At 39.1% G+C, this 21,740-nt stretch overlaps 1 protein-coding gene across 6 annotated transcripts in view; it reads left to right on the top strand.

The window, feature by feature from the left end:
• Nucleotides 1-2,758: 2,758 nt before the first annotated feature.
• The window catches only part of LOC139138372 (uncharacterized), a 34,646-nt gene continuing 15,664 nt past the window's right edge, over nucleotides 2,759-21,740 (top strand). Inside the window, exon 1 of one of the 6 annotated variants that reach the window (XM_070706720.1) lies at nucleotides 2,759-3,105. The gene's annotated coding sequence lies outside the window, so the exon portion shown is untranslated. Of the gene's footprint in view, nucleotides 3,106-3,368; nucleotides 3,574-3,646; nucleotides 4,052-4,941; nucleotides 5,176-15,293; nucleotides 15,509-21,740 lie in introns of those variants that run through there. The other 5 variants (XM_070706719.1, XM_070706721.1, XM_070706722.1 and 2 more) reach the window with 5 other exon arrangements.

Here is a 21,740-nt window from a genome sequence, read left to right as displayed (position 1 = left end):
GACAAATGCACGTGGGTATGCGCAAATAGTGATTTTGCGGTACTCTTCAAAACAAAACCATGAAAGTTATTGCATCCGTTTTATCTGTTAAAATTATATTTCGAATTCTACAGATCCTAAGACTTCTATAAAAACAGTTTGATATCCTAGAGGTGCATGTACCCCTCTAGCCCATGGCCTAATATTTCTTGACTGCTGACATAGTGTCGTCCTTTGATAGTATCTAATATTGTACATTTTATGCATATGAATTGTGTTTTTGTCTGTATTTACCCGTTTAACAAGTCAGACGATTAAGAAAAGTTGAAAAAAATTGTAAATTACTCTTCCCATAATTTCTAATTGAAAATATTCAACCCACAATTACTCAACGCGTTGTGCATTTGACATTTACTAGGTGAGAAATACCTTGTCTGGCGGCCATTTTGAAAAATGGCTGCCATGGCAACGCTTCAACAGATTTTCAGTGGCTCGGTATCTGAATTTGTTCAACTCATAATAAGATACATCTGAGCCAAATTTGGTGCTTTTATCCAAAAATGCACAATGGATTTGCCATGCCGCACCACTAATTCACATAAACCTAAATGAAGTGATCAATACAAAACTTTTAAACGTCACTGGTTCTGAAAATTTATGATCAACGGTTCTGACCTACGGATTTTACACTGTGACGTTGTTTTTTTGTGTTTGGCCGGCTATAGTCCTGTAAAGCTGTACTACATGGAGGTAGTAGACCGTACAAGTGCAGCGGGCGGCCGGGCCGGCCGAGATTGGTGTGGGGCCTGCAGCAAGGTAAAATTGACAGCGTCCATTGCAGAATGCCCGCGTGTTATCCTTTCTCGTTTGGGAGAAAATTTACCGCTGTATTCAGAATGCCTTTTTACCAGTATAAAAGCTCAGTAACTGATGCATCAAGAGCCAAGAGTCTGTAAATTTCTTAGCGGTAGCTCCATTGTTTTTTTCTAAATTTTCGCTGAGATACAGCAGTGCGTATACTGGTCCCGATCGTTCTGACTCAGGCGTTCACAGCTGTTTAGGGGGCCGTCATTATTTACGATCTGGGGGTCGGAGGAATTACATTAGAAACTCCGAAATTTTGAGTCACACCCCAGCCAACCATGACGACTTTGAGTAACCCCCTCTCTAAGAGAAAGTTTGGCTTACCTGAGCCCATGTAACAATATGTAGATATAAAAGCTCACCTAATAAGCAGTCTCCGACCATATAGTATTGCTAAATTTGGATGGGTAGCATGTCATTATGGTATGGTTAAATGTCCAAATGGTTGTTGAACTCAAGTCAAATAAAATATACATTTCTATGATAATATAAAGGATGAATTCACAACAGTTCAGTTTTGTCCTAGATCCTGTGCACTTATAGTGATATCTGTCGAGAACATTTCTCCATGACCCAGCCTCTCCTTCCAACCCTGGTAACGACTGCAGAAAACTACTGTGTGACATCATCATCACCACTGTTGATCCTCATCTTTACTGTCGCTGGTGCCATTGCGTACATGAACAACGATATCATTCTCATCGTCACTATCTTCTCTTTCATAATAAGTATTGCTAGTAGTAGCAGCTACTTGTATTTTTTTGCCTTCCTTCATCTAGTTGATATTTATTTGTACTGTTAGAGTATTTATTTTCTTTTTATTTAATATGTATCAGAGTAAAATATATATATTCAACTAATCATTATGTCATTGAGGACAGAGTGAGACAAAGAAAAAACATTTTGAGCACCCCCTTATAACTTTCAATTTTGAATGACCCCCAGGTCGTAAATACTGACGGTTCCCTTACTTGCTGCCAGCGGCCATCGCATTCACTGCATTCGACAGCTTACCATACATTGCCAAACTATGTTGCTTCGATCTCGCAATCACCTTGCCGCTAAAGCGACAATCAGCTGAAATTTATTACTTCAAGTTACTCAATTTTGATAGCTATTTGCCTACAGAAGTGAGCTAAGTGTATATAGTGTCGTCTTGATTTTACATCGGTACCCGGAGTTCTGAGTGGCCAACTGCAGGGTGCGCATCGGTGCACTGCCGACTGCAGTTTGAATAATCCGTACATAACGCACACGGTACCAGAATAGAATGTCAGCCTCCTCTGCCAAAGTTCTGTATCCTCTGAAACACAGTAGCAGTACGTATTTGAACGGAGAAGAACAAAATAAAACCATTCGCAGGTAATTCAGCCGGCGACCATGGGCGAATTTCCAGGCAGTGTGGCGTGGCATGGCAAGGCCCCAGGAATGTTGTAGGCTCGATGATGTCATCAGTATCGGCGTTCTCGATCACGTGCACAGCCTACAAGTTGTCAACAAACCCGCGCGGCAATCCAACTCGATCGGGCAATATTTAGCGTTTGTATGTCACTACAGGAGCACAAATTTGGCTTATTTCTTTACTGAACAACATTTCACGATGAATGTAAGAGAATAATATGTTATTTCGAACATAAAAAAAGGTTAAAAGTTACAAATACTGGGGCTTTAATATGCAAGCCACACTAACCAAAATCTAACAGTTCTTGAAAATAGCATACGGTACTTGTCTACCAAATCTGACTTGAATCTGTTCAGGCGTTTTTGAGTTATCGTGTAAACAGACAAACAAACAGACACACACACACACACACCCACCCCCCAACACACACACACACACGGACACACAGACATACATAGCTATAACATTTGCTCACGTGTGTGAACACGTGAGCTAAAATGGCGCTTGCGATAGAAAGTTTGACTCCATTTGCTTTATACCTCAAAGGTATGCCAAATTGTCATGATTTGCGGCTTGCGTTTGATTTGGCAATATAATTTACAGCCTATGTCGAGAGATACTCGATGGAAATATCTCACTCAGGTCATATGTTAATTTCCTGTAATGATGGCGACTACAGTTAGTGCTCCGACGAGACCATAGTCTGAACAAAGTCCTTGCAAAAAACGAAATCCCATTCCAAATTGTGGAGTAGAGATACGGACACTTTGGCGCCTCAACGACAAGAAGCGAGCGGTAGTGGATAATCTGTTCCTCTATCGAACTGGAAAAGAGAGAGAAAACTGTACTTTATAAAACAGGTATGGCAATACTAGTATACTGTTTGCTGCAGTAGCGATAATCACATTTCCACTCTCAGATGACATTGGGCCTACCGTGTTCGCGTTCAATCTGAAAACAGGAACTTACTACAAAAATCACGATACGTTTCGCTCGAGAAGATTTGTATTGATGTAGGGAAGTCTGATGCGCTCAAGTTGACGTCTCAAACTGATTTCCCACTCTGGGCTTTATGTATTTACCACCGTCAATAGGGAGCCAATCAGAGCTGGTATTTGCACAATTCATAACGATGCTTAGCAAGACTTTTATCGCATTTCTGACGCGCAACGATACTGATCATTCGAGGTTTAAACATGGGTATTACAATAGTGATGCTATAGGCTGTGAAGATCTGTGGCGGGCACTTTTCGTTGTATCATGGAACATGCAGACGTAAGATACCCGTTTTGAGGACTTCCCACCATAACTTTGTGCAACATTCAAAGGTAACATACATCACTGAACAACTACCAGTATGCTCTCTTAGTTTAAAGAACAAACGACAATCCTTGCAATTGTGTAGTCTCCAATAATGTTACAGAGAGAACACATGATTTGCTGGACAAACTGCTTTGTGTTTTATAGTCAACTGAAAATGTCATAGCTGGCAGACACAGTGCTTGCAAGTAGCCACAACAGCTATATATAACAGTGACCTCATCCATTAAATCTCAGCGTTTTTTGAATGAGAGTCCGCGTAAATCAAGAAGTGAGACTCTCTCCTTACGCCATTGCTATGCGGAAGAGTTATAGACATATTGTCTGTCACAGCGTATTTTTCTCGGTGCAGGCTTAACCTTTGCCAGGTCAAGGAAGATCTTTTGCTCTGATTATTAATCTTCGTCACGCGATTTCAGGACTGCCGTATTTCTTCCTTAACATGTCGTTTCTTGTGAAGTGCCGCCCGTTTGAAGCATTTCCCAGGTTGGTCATGTCTTCGATTGTTCCTTTAACGTTTTCATTGTCAGCCGTAAAAAGTGTTTGGGTACCATAACACGCCTTGCCTTACAGGAACTTGAGTAGGCTATTCGGGAACAGATTTTTAAAATTCCTTTATTTGCAAGGCGGCTCAACCCATCCAAAATAGCGAAATTTGGTAAAATCATCTACGATTTTTCAAAATGCGCAAACAAAGTTAGGGCTGGAAGGTTGTAGATAGAGAAGCTTGCATTACCAGGAAAACTCAACATATTTTATTGGGCCCAAGCTTAAGCATGTTCAAAGAATTGGAGTACATTCTCAAAATTTTATCGTATTTTACGGGTCTCAGCAAATGAAAATGAAAATATTTTTCCGACCTATTTGCGGAGGCATGTAACCGGGATCACAAAATTTTTTATTTGAGACAGTTTACTGTATAAGAGATCATGTTGCAGAATCTATTTTTGTACATCCATTGTTGAAGTCACGTTCCAACAACACGGAACTATAACGGGTGTCGTCTGAACTGCGCGTGTGCGACTTTCTTGTTTACAAACAATGTATGAAAGGTTGTAGACAGAGAAGATTGCATTACCAACGAACCTGAAAGGCGGTACACTTTAATTTATAGCGCAAAATTATGAGTTCATGAGAGGGCAGATGGGAACATTGGTACTGATAGGGGCAGCGGGAAGTTGTTTTCGTGGGGAGAAATCACTTTTAGTTTATTTGGAAGGGGAGAGGAAAATTGTGGCCATTCAAATTGTAACGGGGATCACTTTTACTTTCCCCTCCAAAAAAATGTTGTGCCCCAAAATTCTGTAAAAGGACAAATTTACACATCAAAATGAATACACTTCTGGGTTAAATTTCTTGAAACCCTTAGTACATAATACACCAAGTTGCAAAGAACCACTCTAGTCGCTGCACGCTGTGTATAAATGTATAACAAGACCGTTGACTGAGCAATGACTCCAGCACCTTGGGCATAGGATCTCGGCCCCGCACCTAAATACAACCAGACCATAACTCTACTATCAAAAACAGCGAACCTTGCAAGGACACCACTGATCAACCACTGTGACTCTGCTTCAAACTCAACGATTAACCGCAATCTCAACTGTAAGGTACCGTTCACTTTTTACGACTTGGTGCTTTTTATTTGATTTACAAAAATGATAGATAGACCCCCTGTATCCACTACCAAAGACAGTGCTCTTGTCTTTAACAGGTGTGCTTGTCTTTTAGAATAAAGATAAAGTAGGCTAAATACTGTCAAAGGTGGTTGCGGCTATTGCGTCTTGCATATACACACACTGATAACTCGTTGATTAAATTTTAAATTTACATGAAGCATGTATAGTAGAGTCAAAGCGATATAGCAAGCAAACGCAAAACATTGATTTTTAAGGGGGGGGGTCGTGGTCACTGACACGAGAAACAGGAATTTGCACATTAAGGATTCTATTCGCAACTTTATCTTTACAAGTCTGCCAAAGAGGAAGTCAAAGCTGTAGCATAGCAACAGTCTGACAAAAATAGATTGTGAAATAGACTGAATCAATGTTCAAGTTTGTGGAATATCGTCCATTAGATCTTTGGAGGAGGTGGTAAGGTTGCAAACATTCATTGTTTCCGCATTTCAAAACTTGCAAACGTTTTAATGGGACTGGGTTTGGGGACGGGGTTAGGGTTTGCACAGCATGCACACTACTAGTATTTTGCCTCAATATTCATACATTGCTTTCTTCCTTCAGATGAATGCATCTCTTTTTCACAAATCAGCGTGATAGCAAATAATTCCTTACGCAATATTTGCTACAGATTTTTCTACCGTTCTTTCCAACTCCTTCTAAGAACTAATCGTCCATCTGTAAACAGACAAATATATCTGATTCTCTTCTGGCTGGTCACCTCACCATTTCCCCTTTGTTATACTTCGACAGACAGGTATAGAAGTCAAGCAAAGCAACAACGTAAGAATTTGCTGTAATCTCACAGAAATTCAACTTGAATAAGTGCGTGCACCTTCGGACAAGAGTTTAGCGGATTTCCTCCCTCCAAAGGGACATCTCCGCTTGACTTTCGCTTGTCTTCTAAAGGAGAGGAAAAACAAACCAGATGTGAACTGAAGGTGCTCACATGTTTTACAGCAGATTCATTAATAGTAGTTTGCTTCAAAGAACAATCAGATATCTGTTATATCATATATGTAGCAGGTTTAAGCAACTTTCGCCGAGTACTCTCAGAGTTAAATCACTAATTAAAAAAAATTATTTAATATGCAAATAAGCTGTTTATTAACGTGACACTGCTCAATGCTTCATGGGACGATTAGATATCTATCAGATCAACATTTGTAGCAAGCACGTTTCATTACGTTTAATGCTGTAAGTTTAGAGTAATATCACTAATTATAAAGTTCATTAAATATGCAAATAAACCCTAAATTAACATGACACTGTTCAACGTTTCATAGTACAATTAGATATTTATCAGATCAATATCTGTAGCAGGTTTCACGGGATTGGGTGCCGTAATTTCAGAGTTATATACCTAATTGCAAAGTTCATTAAAGGTGCAAATGAACCCTTAATTAAAGTGGCACCACTTGGTAACATTTTTAAAACACATTTTTTTAATGCCAACGGTCGATATTTGACGTGCCGACTGCGCGCGGATCGCGAGATATCGATAAGAACATGTCCACAAAAAAGGAAAAGTTTGAATTCCGATGGCCCACCAACATTCAGCTTCCGAACATCGAACGTTCGGCACTTGAGCCATTGTCAACAAAGCTATAGAGTACGAGTCTATGCTGACGCTGCTGTACACATAGTACAACTCGCGTCGGTGATCGGTCATGCCCCGTGGGAGAAATCCGAGTCTTAATGACTCCGCCAAAAAAAAGCAAAACAAAAACAAAACCAAAAGCAAAGTTTGCTGATTCCATCAGAATTCGCATAGGTGAATAGCACAGTTTCGTTCGGTTGATATATAGCGGCCGCCGCGTGGTATGCATTTCAGAGTTATGTCTCTCAATACAAAAGTTAAATGAATATGCAAAAGAGTAGATAACTGACTGACACTCAGTGTATCATCATAATGTTCTGAGATTGTCATCTGTGAAAAGTTTCATTAAATTTTGTTCAGTATTATGTCGGCTCTACCATTACTGTCTCCATTGGGAAACCACTATATGAAAAAATATGATATTGTATAACTTCATTTATAATATGCAAGCCATACTAATAAAAATCTAATCAGTTCATGCAAGTAGCATACAGTACCTGTCTACCAAATCTGACTTGAATCTGTTCAGGCGTTTTTGAGTTATCGTGTAAACAGACAGACAGACAGACACTCACATCCACCCACCCCAACACACACACACGGACAGACAGACAGACATCGCTATAACATTAGCTCACGTGTGTGAACACGTGAGCTTAAAATGGCGCTTGCGATAGAAAGTCCGACTCCATTTGCTTTATACCTCAACGTGACGCCAAATTGTCTTGATTTGCAGCTTGTTTGATTTTGCAATTTAATTTACAGCCTATGTCGAGAGATACTGCATGGAAATATGTCACTCTGGTGTTATGTTAATTTCCTGTAATGGTAGCGACTACAGTTAGTGTTTCGACATGACCATAGTCTGAACAAAGTTCATGCAAAAACGACATCCCATTCCAAATTGTAGAGTAGAGATACAGACACTTTGGCGCCTCAACGACAAGAAGCGAGCGGCAGTGGATAATCTGTTCCTCTATAGAATTTGAAAAGAGAGAGAAAAACTATACTTTATACCAGATGAGAACTGAAAGTACTCACTTGTTTTATAACAGGGGGTCAGGGTGCAAAGGGTTAATTAATAGTAGTACGCTTCACAGAATGTTGGGTATCCAGTAAACAGACTAGACAATTTTAGCATTTACTCAACAGAACAACTTGACATGCTAATGTGACCCCTGAATGGAAGGAATGACGTGTTATATGCAAATTACTTGTACAGATTTTGAGTTTGACAAAATAACAAACTTAGTTATCAAGCATTGAAATCGACTGCTGATGACTCGACATGTATTGACATTTATCAGACACTACTGGACGCATGAAATAATACAGTATGACATGAATTACTGCATACTTTTTGACTGTTATGAAGTTGTGTAAAACAATTGTACCTTTGACTTGTCTCATATTAAAGTTACAAAACAACGAGCAAGGAGATGTTACGCAACATTTGCAGACCTCAGGATAATCACTTATGAAAACACAAGAACAAAGACAGACATTGTATATTCTGACAGCAGTTCAATTGAGCACGCCATGCGGAGTGGAATAGAGACTACTGATAAGACTAGACGTGTATACGGTCTACTGCCAGAGTAACTATCTCTGACGAGGATTTATTGTACTTGGGCCTCAGCCCAAGTACATTTGTTTTCATTCCGTGGGAAAAAACTCTGTAAGGTATAACCATTTCTGGCTGAGACCAGGGAGGGCAAAATGTCTTGGCTTCATCTTTCTTGGCATAATAAATGGCGTAATGATGCTAACTTAATGGAAGTGCTGCTCTCAGCCAGTCATGAATAAGTGAGATGTGAATATAAATGCTTCTCTATCTGAGTTTTTGCCACAAAATCTTCTGAATATAATCAAAATGTGCATCGAAATGCAACAATTAATGCACCCTCCGTTTCCTAAGCGATGGCACGACCCTTGCTACACCCACTGGACGAGCCAAAGTGGGAGGGGTAATTTCAGTTTGGTCGAACAGGAGGGCTCGAGACCAGAATTTAACATTTAAACTTGAAACATGTTTAATCACTGACAAGATGTGGACTAGTGTTAATCAAACTGAAAGATTGAAAAGGAAAGGTCTTATATCCCGGACACAATGAAAAACATTACGACTGGAAACTGTACCCCCAGTTGAGAATAGTAATGCCCACAGCGATGGAGAACACTTATCCTTGAGCTGAGAAAACCAGACTCATTTCGAAATAGAGCTGCAGATTCGAGAAGCTCGTTCAAAATAGCTAGGTACACCCCATAAGGGGTGGTTTCGAGTTTTGAGGGCAAATTTCGCCTCCTTCATATAGAAATCGTACGTTTGTTTTTCCAGGAGAACACACCACTTGACACAAAATTTGCATGTAAAGGGGTCGCCAGTAAGTACGTGGTCAAATCTGGCATAAGAAACAATATGAAATGTTGGGTAAAGCCAGTCCAAAATAAACTGATTTGAACTTTTGTGTTTTGTAATTTATACCACTGCAGTAACATTACCTTTTTTTGACAACATCACACAATGTAATACGTTTTGAAACTGAATACTCCGACGTATTCTGTGTCTCCTTTGCTAAAAAATACGGTATGCCGATTACCATGTAAGGAGATGATGACGTCAAGACAGATTTGTAGTGCGTTTGGTCCTGGATGGTGCACGAAGTTTTGTCGAGGTAGCTTGTGTATTTGTTTCCTAAATGGGAGAGATTAGGGTCGATCTAAACGAAGGCCGAAGAATGTTATGATACTCTAAGCGAGCTGAACTCTAACGCGAATGGTTGGATAATTTGGAGGATGTCTAGAACCGGGGTCTAGAATGATCTCGTCTCATTAAGGTTATTTGGCGGTCAGTATTGAATTTCAACTGCGTCACAAGTTTGCGAAATGAGTATTCCGTCGAACGGTCAACGAACGATGTTTTAGAAATCTGGAGACATGGCACATCGCATTTTTATTTTAGTATTTTATATTTTACAAAAGATTTAAGAAGCAATGATTTTGTCGAAAATTCTGAAAAAAATATAGGAAGATTTGATCGCGAACACATTTTCACTTGGGGTCAACTAGCCCTGCGTACGATGCTGTGTGTTCCGCTACAGCTAATCGCCCCGCTCACCACCACAGCCCTGCAAAGACCCGTACGTAGGGTCGGTGACTTCAAATCCATTTTGGGACTTAACGTAAAAAGCCAAATTACTGCCGAAATTCAGCGTTCTTGGGCCCAAGTCGTATCCCAGCCTACCTCAGCTACTTGATCGCTTCCAAAAATGACAGTCTTTTATTCACTTCTCGTAAATAACCGTCGATGTCGGCAACTCTCTCGCTAGCCCTGCGTACGATGCTGTGTGTTAGCTGTAGCACATGTCACATAGCATCGTACGCAGGGCTAGGGGTCAACCGGATGCGCTATTTTGCGGGTTGCGGGTTGCGGGCATGAAAAAATGTGTGTTTTTTGATATCATTTTCGCCCTTCTCACACTTCAGATTAGTTCAACCGCCGATAAAAGCACAATTTTCGAAATCGTTTTCAACGCCGTTTCAAATAATTTTATTGTGGTGAACACGATTATAGTCCTAGGAAACTTTTCAAAGTCACGCTGGATCAAATGCTTGAAGGGGGCATACCGGCATGGAGCGACTATCATACTGCAGGTGCAAGCTGCAGGTGCAAGTCATATGTTCATGATATTAGGAGATAAATTATTGAGAGCTGCAGAACACAAACTCATCCAAAAATATTCCTATTAGATCGATTCCTGAAAATAAGGCAACGCACCGGCGTGTTTTTCCCACTGAAATTCTCGCGTAAAATGTTAGCAGAATGTCGTTCTCTGAGGTCGCGACCTCGCTTGAACCGAAACGGCAAAGTAAACTAAGTCCTTTGTTGTACGTCTTTTTCTTTTTAAAGATTTCATGAAAAATACACGGCATTTACAATACACATCACTTCTACGCTTTTTAAAGTCAAATCTTTCCTTATGCATTGCATTTAACTAGGCATTGTTTAATTTTCTGCATGAGTTGCCCTGGAACCGAATTGTGAATGGATGCATTACAAAGAATTTCTGATACTAGAAATGTAACAATTTTCATTCCGCGATAAGTGGCGACATTTCCGAGGCGCGATTTTTTTTTTGTCAGTCTGGTATTACGTATATTTCTCACTCACATCCATGGCAAGAAAGAAAAGTGATTCAGATCCCTAATTATTTGTAATGGCCAGGCAGCTCGGAATAAATAAATTGGTCCTCGGAATCGCCGCTTTTAGTTTAGCAGATTTTGATTTTTTTCAGAAACATAACGTATTTTCACCCATTTGGTTTGGTCTGTTATAGCATCTTTAGTCCAAAAAATCAAGTTTACAGCATTGATGTTTTCAACAGCCTTCAAATATACAGTATTACGTTAAAATACACCATATAGTAGTGTTTCATTAATTTTAACCATCTTGACCTGATGGTGAAATATGGACTTCGCAGGAAAAGGGATACTGTATGATAGACCTGATCATCATTATTTATAATGGACATATTCTAAAGGTTTTATTTCTTATATACTAAATGCCATATTACATATATTAGAAATCTAGCCATAATTCTAAAAACCCGCAGCCCGTAGCCCGCAACCCGCACTTTAGCAGATACCGGGGTCAACATGGGGTCGCAGCCATGTTGCCTCAAAACTTATTTCTGTCTGCACTCAAAACTCAAAAATGTCGGATATGAACCTCAAAAATCGATGCAATTTCGTCAAAATTCGGCGAAATTTCAGCCTATAGACAAAATTTCATCTAGGTAAGGTAAATTTACTGAAATTTGATCGACAAATAATCCTGAGCTTGAACGTGACAGCTCGCCTTCTCGGGAAGTCAAGCATCCAGCTGCCCATACACAGTTGCCCATATGGCCAGGTTTATGAGATTGTTTTCAAGCGAGCGAGCCAATAGAGCTAGAGGTCTGATTTTTGGTATATAGGAATAACTTAGCAATACAATTATTTTGACAAAATGTCACGTGACCTCAATGACCTTTGACCTCAAATAGATATATTTGTCCACAACTCGGTAACCACAAGTGCTACATCCTTCATATTTGGTATGATGGGACACCTTATGACACCACATATTGTACCTCATTAATTATGCGCATATCTAATTCTGAGCAAGCCAATAGAGCTGGATGTCCGATTTTCGGTATATAGGGATAACTATAGGGTAGAAATCTAAATATGCCCATCTAAATATTAGACATCTACCATCGAGAACAAAAGAAATTTGCTGTAATTTGAATATTTAAGGAGTTTAAGCAATTTTCACTATAAATAAAGAACCCCTGCCTCAAACTCCACAAAAGTTGCTAGACATATTTTGCCGTTGTCATGCCATTGCTTCCTTTAATAACCAGTTAATCAAATGCCTAATTGACAGGAGGAAATTCAAGACCATATTTGAATAGTAGTATATATTGTCCTCAAAATTACTCTATCACGGCCCAAGTACTCATTGCCTTCAGCAATACTGCCTTGTTTTATTACTATTTTCAATATTCCTGTCAATAAACCCTATTCATACCAATATAATCGACACCCGTGTGAGGCGTGTAATACGAACAATCAGATATTATCTGATATATCATTATATGTAGCAGGTTTCATCAACTTTCGCACAGTACTCTCAGAGTTAATCACTAATTACAAAACTGTATTCAATATGTAAATGAGCTAACAGACACACCCAATGATTCTCAGTACAATTAAATATTTATCAGATCAATATCTGTAGCAAGTTTCATCAAATGTAATGCTGTAATTTTGGAGTAATATCACTAATAACAAAGTTCATTAACTATGCAAATGAACTCTTAATTAACTCCACGCAACTAAATGCTTTACACCACAATTAGATATCTGTTGGATCAGTATCTGCTGCATATTTCATCACATTTGGTGCAGTTATTTCGGAGTTATATGACTAATTACAAAACTTCATAAAATATGCAAATGAGCTATTTGTTAACTTGACATTGCCAAATGCTTCTCAGTACAATTAGATATTTTTTAGATAAATATCTGTACTAGATTTCATTGACTTGGGTGCCGTAATTTCAGAGTTATATACCTAATTACAAAGATCATTAAATATGCAAATGAACCCTTGATTAACTTGACACTACTAAGTACTTTACACCACAGTTAGATGTTAGTCTGATCAGTATCTGCAGCAGAATTCATCAAATTTGGTGCAGGTATATCGGAGTTATATGACTAATCATAAAACTTCATAAAATATGCATATAAGCTATTTCTGAACTTGACACTGCCCAATGCTTCTAAGTATATATCAGATCAATATTTGTTGCACGTATCATCAAGTTTAGTGCTGAAAGTTCTGAGTTATGTCACTAATAACAAAAGTTAATTAAATATGCAAAAGAGCAGATAACTCGCTGATACTCAGTGTATCATCATAATGTTCTGAGATTGTCATCTGTGAATAGTTTCATGAAATTTTGTGCAGTATTTCTTAAAGGGGAAGTTCACCAAGGATGATTTTTACATATGTGCTAGCTTTGTGGTCATTTACCCCAGAAAAAGCTATTTTCGCCATTTATAACTCTTGTGATTTTTTTTACAAAAACCGATAAAAGTAGTACAGGAAGTTGCCCATGTAATTTGAATCATGGGAAAAAAGCTCCAGGCTTGGAGCTTGCATCATGTGATATGGAAGGGACCATCTTCGGACGGGTATGGCCCCCACATTGTCCACTCATAGTAACACAGTAGTAAACAGCAACACAAAATTTGACAGTGGACAGTTTATTATAAGTGATTCATCGTTTATGCAAGGATACTCAGTATAAACAAAAGTTATGTAAATACGCACAGCCTGGTTTGAGCGTGGGTGAGTGGACAATGCCATACCCATGGGAAGATGGTCCCTTTCATATCACATGATGCAAGCTCCAAGCCTGGAGCTTTTTTCCCATGAATCAAATTACATGGGCAACTTCCTGTACTATTTTTATCGGTTTTTGTAAAAAAATCGCACGAGTAATCAATGGCGAAAATAGCTTTTCCGGGGTAAGTGACCACAAAGCTAGCACATATGTAAAAATCATCCTTGGTGAACTTCCCCTTTAATATATGTCTACTCTGTCATTAGCGTCTCCATATGAAAACCATTGTACGGAAAAATGATATTGCATAACTTCATTAATATGCAAGCCACACTTATAAAAATCTAATCAGTTCTTGTAAGTAGCATATGGTACCTGTCTATCAAATCTGTCTTGAATCTGTTCAGGCGTTTTTGAGTTATCGTGTAAACATACAGACAGGCAGACAGACACACACACACACTCACACACACGCGGATAGGCAGACAGACATCGCTATGACATTAGTCCACGTGTGAACACGTGAGCTAAAACCACGTATGGCAATACTAGTATACTGCTTGCTGCAGTAACGATAATCACGTTTCCGATGGGGCCTACCGTGTTCGCGTTCAATCTGAAAACAGGATCTTACTATCTACAAAAAATCACGGTATGTTTCACTCGAGTAGATTTGTATTGATGTGGGGAAGTCTCTCAAGTTTTCGTACCGAACTGATATCTCACTCCGGGCTTTATATTTTTACCACCGTCAATAGGGAGACAATCAAAGCTGGTATTTGCACAATTCGTAACGATGCTTAGCAAGACTTTATCATTCAAGGTTTACACTGGACTTTCTCACAGCCCCTTCGTTCGCAACGAAGCTATGCGCCCTCAACGGTCTTTCTAACAAGCGAGCGACACTCGTGCAACATGAGCGATGAAAACGCCCAGTCTCCTCACAGGGGGTTGTCTACAAGTCCGTCCCCAGGGATGGGTAGGTGTTACGTTGTATTGCTAATAAAGATATATTCTACCAACCTTTGGTGTTTCGGTCTTAACTTAGCACTGCCCTTGACAATCAACATGCTGCGTCTATTATCTGATGAGTTTGAGTGCCTAATTAGCCAAAGTAATCAAGGGTAAATTACTAATCTGTGGACGCTCTCACCAGATTATCACTGGATTAAATTCGACAATTCGTTCGACGCACCAGCAAGGTATAACAGTTATACCTTGCTGGTGCGTTCGTTATTGACTTTGTCAAATTTAATCCGGTGATAATCTGGTGAGAGCGTCCACAGATTAGAAATTTACCCTTGATTACCTTGGCTAATTAGGCACTCAAACTCATCAGATAATAGACGCAGCATGTTGATTGTCAAGGGCAGTGCTAAGTTAAGACCGAAACACCAAAGGTTGGTAGAATATATCTTTATTAGCAATACAACGTAACACCTACCCACCCCTAGGGACGGACATGTAGACAACCCCCTGTGGTCTCCTTGTCTCGCGAACTGGTGTTCTGGCTCGCTGAGCTGAGCTTTGCTCAGCTCAACTGCTGAGGGCGGTATTATGGTCTGAGGTGAAGCCAGCGAGGGGCTGAGAGAGTTCAGGTTTAAACATGCGTATTATGCTAGTCTGTGAAGATCTGTGACGGGCACTTTTCGTTGTCTGGAACATGCAGACGTTAGATACCCGAATTTTGAGGACTTCCCACCATAACTTTGTGCTACATTCAAAGGTAATATACAACACTGAACAACTACCCGTATGATTTAATGAGAAGGTGCGTCTCTTAGTTTAAAGAACGAACGACAAAGCTTGCAATTGTGTAGTCTCCAATAATGTTACAGAGAGAACACATGATTTGTTGGACAAACTGCTTTGTGTTTGTAGTCAACTGAAAATGTCATAGCTGGCACACAGTGCCTGCAAGTAGCCACAACAGTTATATATAAAAGTGACCTCATCCATTAAATCTCAGCGTTTTTCGAATGAGAGCCCGCGTAAATCAAGAAGTGAGACTACTACTATAACGCCATTGCTATGCGGAAGAGTTAGGCTATAGACATATTGTCTGCCACAGCGTATTTTTCTCGGGGCAGGCTTAACCTTTACCAGGTCAAGGAAGATCTTTTGCTCTGATCATAAATCTTCGTCACGCGATTTCATAGCCGTATTTCTTCCTTAACATGTCGTTTCTTGTGCAGTGCCGCCCATTTGAAGCATTTCTCAGGTTGGTCATGTCTTCGATTGTTTCTTTACCGTTTTCATTGTCAGTGTTTCAGTACCATAACACGCCTTGCCTTACAGGAACTTGAGTAGGCTAGCCGGGAACAGATTTTAAAATTCCTTTATTTGCAACGGGGCTCAACCTATCTAAAATAGCGAAATTTGGCAAAATCACCTACGATTTTTCAAAATGCGCAAAACAAATTTAGGGTCGGAAGTTTGTAGATAGAGAAGCTTGCATTACCAGAAACGCTCAATATATTTTATTGGGCCCACGCTTAAGCATGTTCAAAGAATTGGAGTACATTCTCAAAATTTTACCGTATTACATGGGTCTCAGCAAATGACAATAAAAATATTTTTCCGACCTATTTTCGGAGGCATGTAACCGGAATCACACAATGTTTTATTTGAGACAGTTTACTGTATAAGGGATCATGTTGCAGCATCTATTTTTGTACATCCATTGTTGAAGTCACGTTCCAACAACACGGAACTATAACAGGTGTCGTCGGAACTGCGCGTGTGCGACTTTCTTGTTTACAAACATTGTATTTTATGCATTATATCTAGATACATCACATCAACACAGCTGCAACATTTAAATTTTACGATATTCATTTTTAACAAATATGTTTTAACTTTCATCAATCGCCAACATACCCCATACATACAGTGTTTGCATCGGTCGTATGTAGGGGTAGTCCAGACGACATCTTCCAATTCAATTCGCTTTGCAATGTAAACAAAAGGTCAGGATCATTTATGTATATGACGTTTTAAAATCTACCCGGATGACTTGGAAATAAAAAAAAAACTGAAATGTGGACGTCGCATCATTCCTAAACACATTTTTCGAAATTAGACAAAATACACTACATATAATGAAATCATAACCTTTCCTATTTTGCCAAGTAATATGTCATCTACTTCAGCTCATGGTAAGGTAAAGATTCACGGACATAAAAGCTTTGGCGTCTGGACAGCGCCAGACAATGATTGACAAGTTCACGTGACCGAATCCGTATGTCTGATTGGGTAAAATGGCATTAGGTGTATCAAAATCTCAACTAGATCGGATTTATAAATGGAAGTACCCAGCAAATTAGCTGTGGGTCCATAGCTGTGGTGTTTTCAGACGGGATTCATGCCTTTTACGGGCTGGTTTTGACTTTTACGATTTTAACCCCGCCACCACACGGTTAAAATCGTAAAAGTCAAAACCAGCCCGTAAAAGGCATGAATCCCGTCTGAAAACACCACAGCTATGGACCCACAGCTACCAGCAAATATTTGCACCAGGGTGATGGGCCATTTTACTCGTTAAATGAAAGTAATCCTGGAAAATGAAACCCAGATCAGGACAATAATTTTGCAATCTTCAACAACAATTTTGATCCATACACATCAAGTGAAAAGTTAGAAGACTGTTCATGTGATAAATATATAATCCCATGGATTTTTTCTCTGTTTGACGTCATCGTTTACTCGTGTTTTTCACAGAAATTTGACAGAAGTTGATATTATGGCCAAAACTTTGATTGTCCATGTGATATTTCCTGAATAGAAAATCACCGACACACTTATAGACCGCCATGCATAGTGAATTGACATTTTGGTGAGATTCTAAAATCAAATTTCTTACACAACCATAGACTTGTAACCACTCTAGTCTAATCAAGAACAATAATCCTAATAATCAAGCATACATAAATGCACAGATTTATCTAATTTTGTACTGAAAAAAAATAAATTATTCATAGTTTCATCATAGACCCCCATGCATAGTGAATCGACATTTTGGTGAAATTCCAAAATCAAATTGCTTGCACAACCATGGACTTGTTACCACTCTAGTCTTATCAAGAACAATAATGTGAATAATCAGGCATACATAAATGCACAGATTTATCTAATTTTGTACTGAAAAAAAATTATTCATAGTTTCATCATAGACCCAAATGCATAGTGAATCGACATTTGGGTGAAATTCCAAAATCAAATTTCTTGCACAACCATGGACTTGTAACCACTCTAGTCTTATCAAGATTAATAATGTGAATAATCAAGCATACATAAATGCACAGATTTATCTAATTTTGTACTGAAAAAAAATTATTCATAGTTTCATCATAGACCCCAATGCATAGTGTATGGACATTTTGGTGAAATTCCAAAATCATATTTCTTGCACAACCATAGACTTGTAACCATTGTAGTCTAATCAAGAACAATAATCTAAATAATCAAGCATGCATAAATGCACAGATTTATCTAATTTTGTACTGAAAAAAAAATTATTCATAGTTTCATCATAGACCCCAATGCATAGTGTATTGAATGACATTTTGGTGAAATTCCAAAATCAAATTTCTTACACAACCATAGACTTGTAACCACTCTGTCTAATCAAGAAAATTAATATCAATAATCAAGAGTAAACAAATGCAAAGATTTACCTAATTTTGTATTGGAAAAACTATTCATAATTTCATCATAAACACCATGGATATTGAACCAACTTTTTAGTTGAAATTCAGAAATCAATTTCTTGTACACAAATGTTCATTTTACTTCCCTATTCAAGCAAAGTACATTTAAATACATTATCAAACATATATAAAATACAGATATAGCATGTTTTGTGGGGGTAAATTGTCAATAATTTGCCTGATAGACTCCATGTATGATTTGATATTTTTGGATGAAGCACTAAATCAGCTACATCTTGCCTTCTTATACTTGCACAAAATATGGTGACCTCCCTAAACTGTATGAAATACCATATCTCTTCAACACAATTCTTGCCTGATAAATTGCGACTGTCCCTCCAAAAACACCAGCCCTCCCCTCTGTAATTTGTCCCTAACATAGCATTGAACCAATTGTTATGTAAATTAGCTGATACTGTTTTAGTTATTCCCGGGGAGAATACTGCAGTGGTTGGGGGGGGGAGGGTCAAGTTTTAGAATGTCGGATAAGGGGGAGGGTCACATTTTAGACAGGAGTATAGGGGGAGGGTCACAATTTACGGTACAGGTGTTCGCGAAATTCCCCCCGCCCACCCCCCTGTAATTACTGAAGCTCCCTTATACACTACAGCATAATGTGTACAAGGCAGCCGAGCAGCCTGAAATTTGAAAGTGCGTCATGTTGTGTACTTGCTGCAGAATTGAATCGATTAGATGAGATATTTATATGGATCACGTTACGTGCAATCTGATTGGCTGCTTCAGTGCGCGAGATTTGAGCGCGACCTTCTATGGGAGTTGGTCAGATGTAGTGAGAGGCGACAGTGAGAGAATACCGAGTACGCATAAGAAGACGTCGCCGTACTCTACATCTGACTTTAATCAGATTGCTAGATATCGTGCACGAAATACATTTTTTGTAAACGAGAAATACGCACAGGCGTACGTAGTTCCTGGCGACGACTGTTCCCTTTAACAGTCACAGTCGCGTTCACGGAAAAACGTCAGTTATGCAGACCGTCGGTCAACTGTAATGCACCTATGAATGTTTTCCACCTGGGATATGGGGGAGGGAGAAGGGGGTTGCAGGGTAACAGGGGAAATTGATCGCACACCGATCATATCCTGGCAGTGGGCAATTTGATCGCTACGGTACGCGTGACAAGGGTGGGGAGGTTTGACGATGTCGCAAAATAGTAATTTTTGTTTGCAAATTTTTACTTTAGGCTTACCCCTAAAAAAATTGTGTTTTCGATAACATGCTTTAAAAACATAGGGTAGGTAGGTAGGAAAAAACGATTCTTGGTAATTTTTTATTTCCACCAAAAAAATCGGTAAACGCATGCAATTAAATTGCAATTTTTCCCATACGGAAATGACATTGAAAATACATTGTGTTTGGAACCGCGTATCGCTGACGAGAACAGGTTGGCACAGGAAGTTGAACGATGACATCATCTCGCTCCAACTCTCGCGAGGTTTTACTTTTTTAAAGGAATTTTCTCAAAATTTTAGCGGAAAGTACAGTTTGTGTTACTTCCCTGTTGACGGACCCATAAAAAGTTTAGGGGGGGGGGGGTTAAAACAGGGTAGGTCAGGTTATCTGAACCACACAATTTTTTTTCATTTGTCTAATGATTGCATTGTTCTGTTCAGTTCAGCCTCAGAATGAAGATTCTAGCATTGGAATGGATCGATTTTGGTGCAACAATGTGATACAATATGACTCGTATAGCGAGTGTTCTCCTAAATTTAGCGTAACGGTCTCGGGCCAGACAATGACGACATCACCCTATTGCTTCACTAGTTCCATACTCCAACCTATTCGGAATTTAGGCCTATGTACAAACATTGTAGTACAGCCCTTCGTGCACATTTTCACACTGACTCCGTTTTCTTGGCTTTGATTTTCATTTGTAGTGTTCAAAACAAAAGGTTCATCGAACAGTTATGCTGCCGAAGCAAGATTCCATAGGAAAAATATGCACGACAAACGCGGATCATATTGCTATTCATGCTGATAGGTGCATAATTACACAGACAAATAGAGAAACAGACTAGCAATGCGGCATGCCTTTTGTTCCATGGTCGTCTCGGTTGACTATGGCCTTTTCATATTAAAATGAACTTCAAAGGTGTTAAACTTTTTGAAGACTTTGTTTTATGGTTGATAATTACACGAGATTATGCGAAAAATACGACGAGATGGCATCGTGCTGCCAGTCGCGTAGCAACCATAGTTACTTTGTGAGCTCTCAGGCCAGAAACACTGCTTCACGCCAATCAAAACATAACACGCCAGCAGTTTCATAAACATGTCCTTCCTAGACGAACGTGTAAAAGACGGTATGACTGACCATTGAGTAAAACCAGACAGTATCGATAAAAGACTTTCAAATTTGGTTCAAACACACTCATTATATATTCATAAAAATATGTGAGGAATTTTTAAAATGGTAAAACTCACTTTCCTGAAGCTCAAAACACTCTCGTTTTCTCCAGCAGGCCAATGCCGCTCAGCACCACACGACAACAACAACACAAACTTTGCAGAACATACTTTTGCTTAACAATTGTCGAAAATCCGAAAATTACCGAAGGGTGCATGGTCGGCACTCTTCGGAAAAGAGAGGCGAGAGCAACCTGAGGCGAGGCGAACATGGATGGGTTACGTAACCGCTTCACGCCTTGAACAATACCCGTTGCTAGTCTGTTTCTCAATTTGTCTGTGATAATTAGGACTACGTCCGGGGCGTGGGACGGGGTGGACTTATACTTTTGGTATAGTCCGTGTGTGCGTTCACGCAGATATCTCAAAGATGCCAGGAGCGATTTCATTTAAACTTTGTACAAGGATTACTCCCTATATCATATATTTGCACGTAAATTTGTTTGGTGATCCAATCTAATATGGCCGTGTGGCGGCCATTTATTAAAAAGGGACTATGTCATTAACAATGACTTCTTGAAAAAGAGCTCTGTTTCTAGAGCTACGGCACTAAATTTGATGAAACCTTGTAAAGATCTTAGTCACATAGAGCTCTGACAGCACACAATGAAATATGTTCGTATTGCATCAATTAATTACTAATTTGCATATTTGATGAATTTTTGTAATTAGGTTTATATCTCTAGAAATACTGTAGCAAATTTGATGAAACTTGGTACAGATCTTAAGCACACATTCTCTAAATAGTGTACAAAGACACTTAGCAGTGTTATGCGAATTAATTGCTAATTTGTATATTTAATGAACTTTCCTAATTAGTGGGTTATCTCCAGAAATACTGCATCGACTTTGATGAAAAATGGCAC

This window comes from Ptychodera flava, chromosome 8, assembly GCF_041260155.1.
Source record: "Ptychodera flava strain L36383 chromosome 8, AS_Pfla_20210202, whole genome shotgun sequence".
NCBI lineage: Eukaryota > Metazoa > Hemichordata > Enteropneusta > Ptychoderidae > Ptychodera > Ptychodera flava.
The sequence above is the reverse complement of the archived record's forward strand: the minus strand, read 5'-3'. Positions and strand labels throughout refer to the sequence as shown.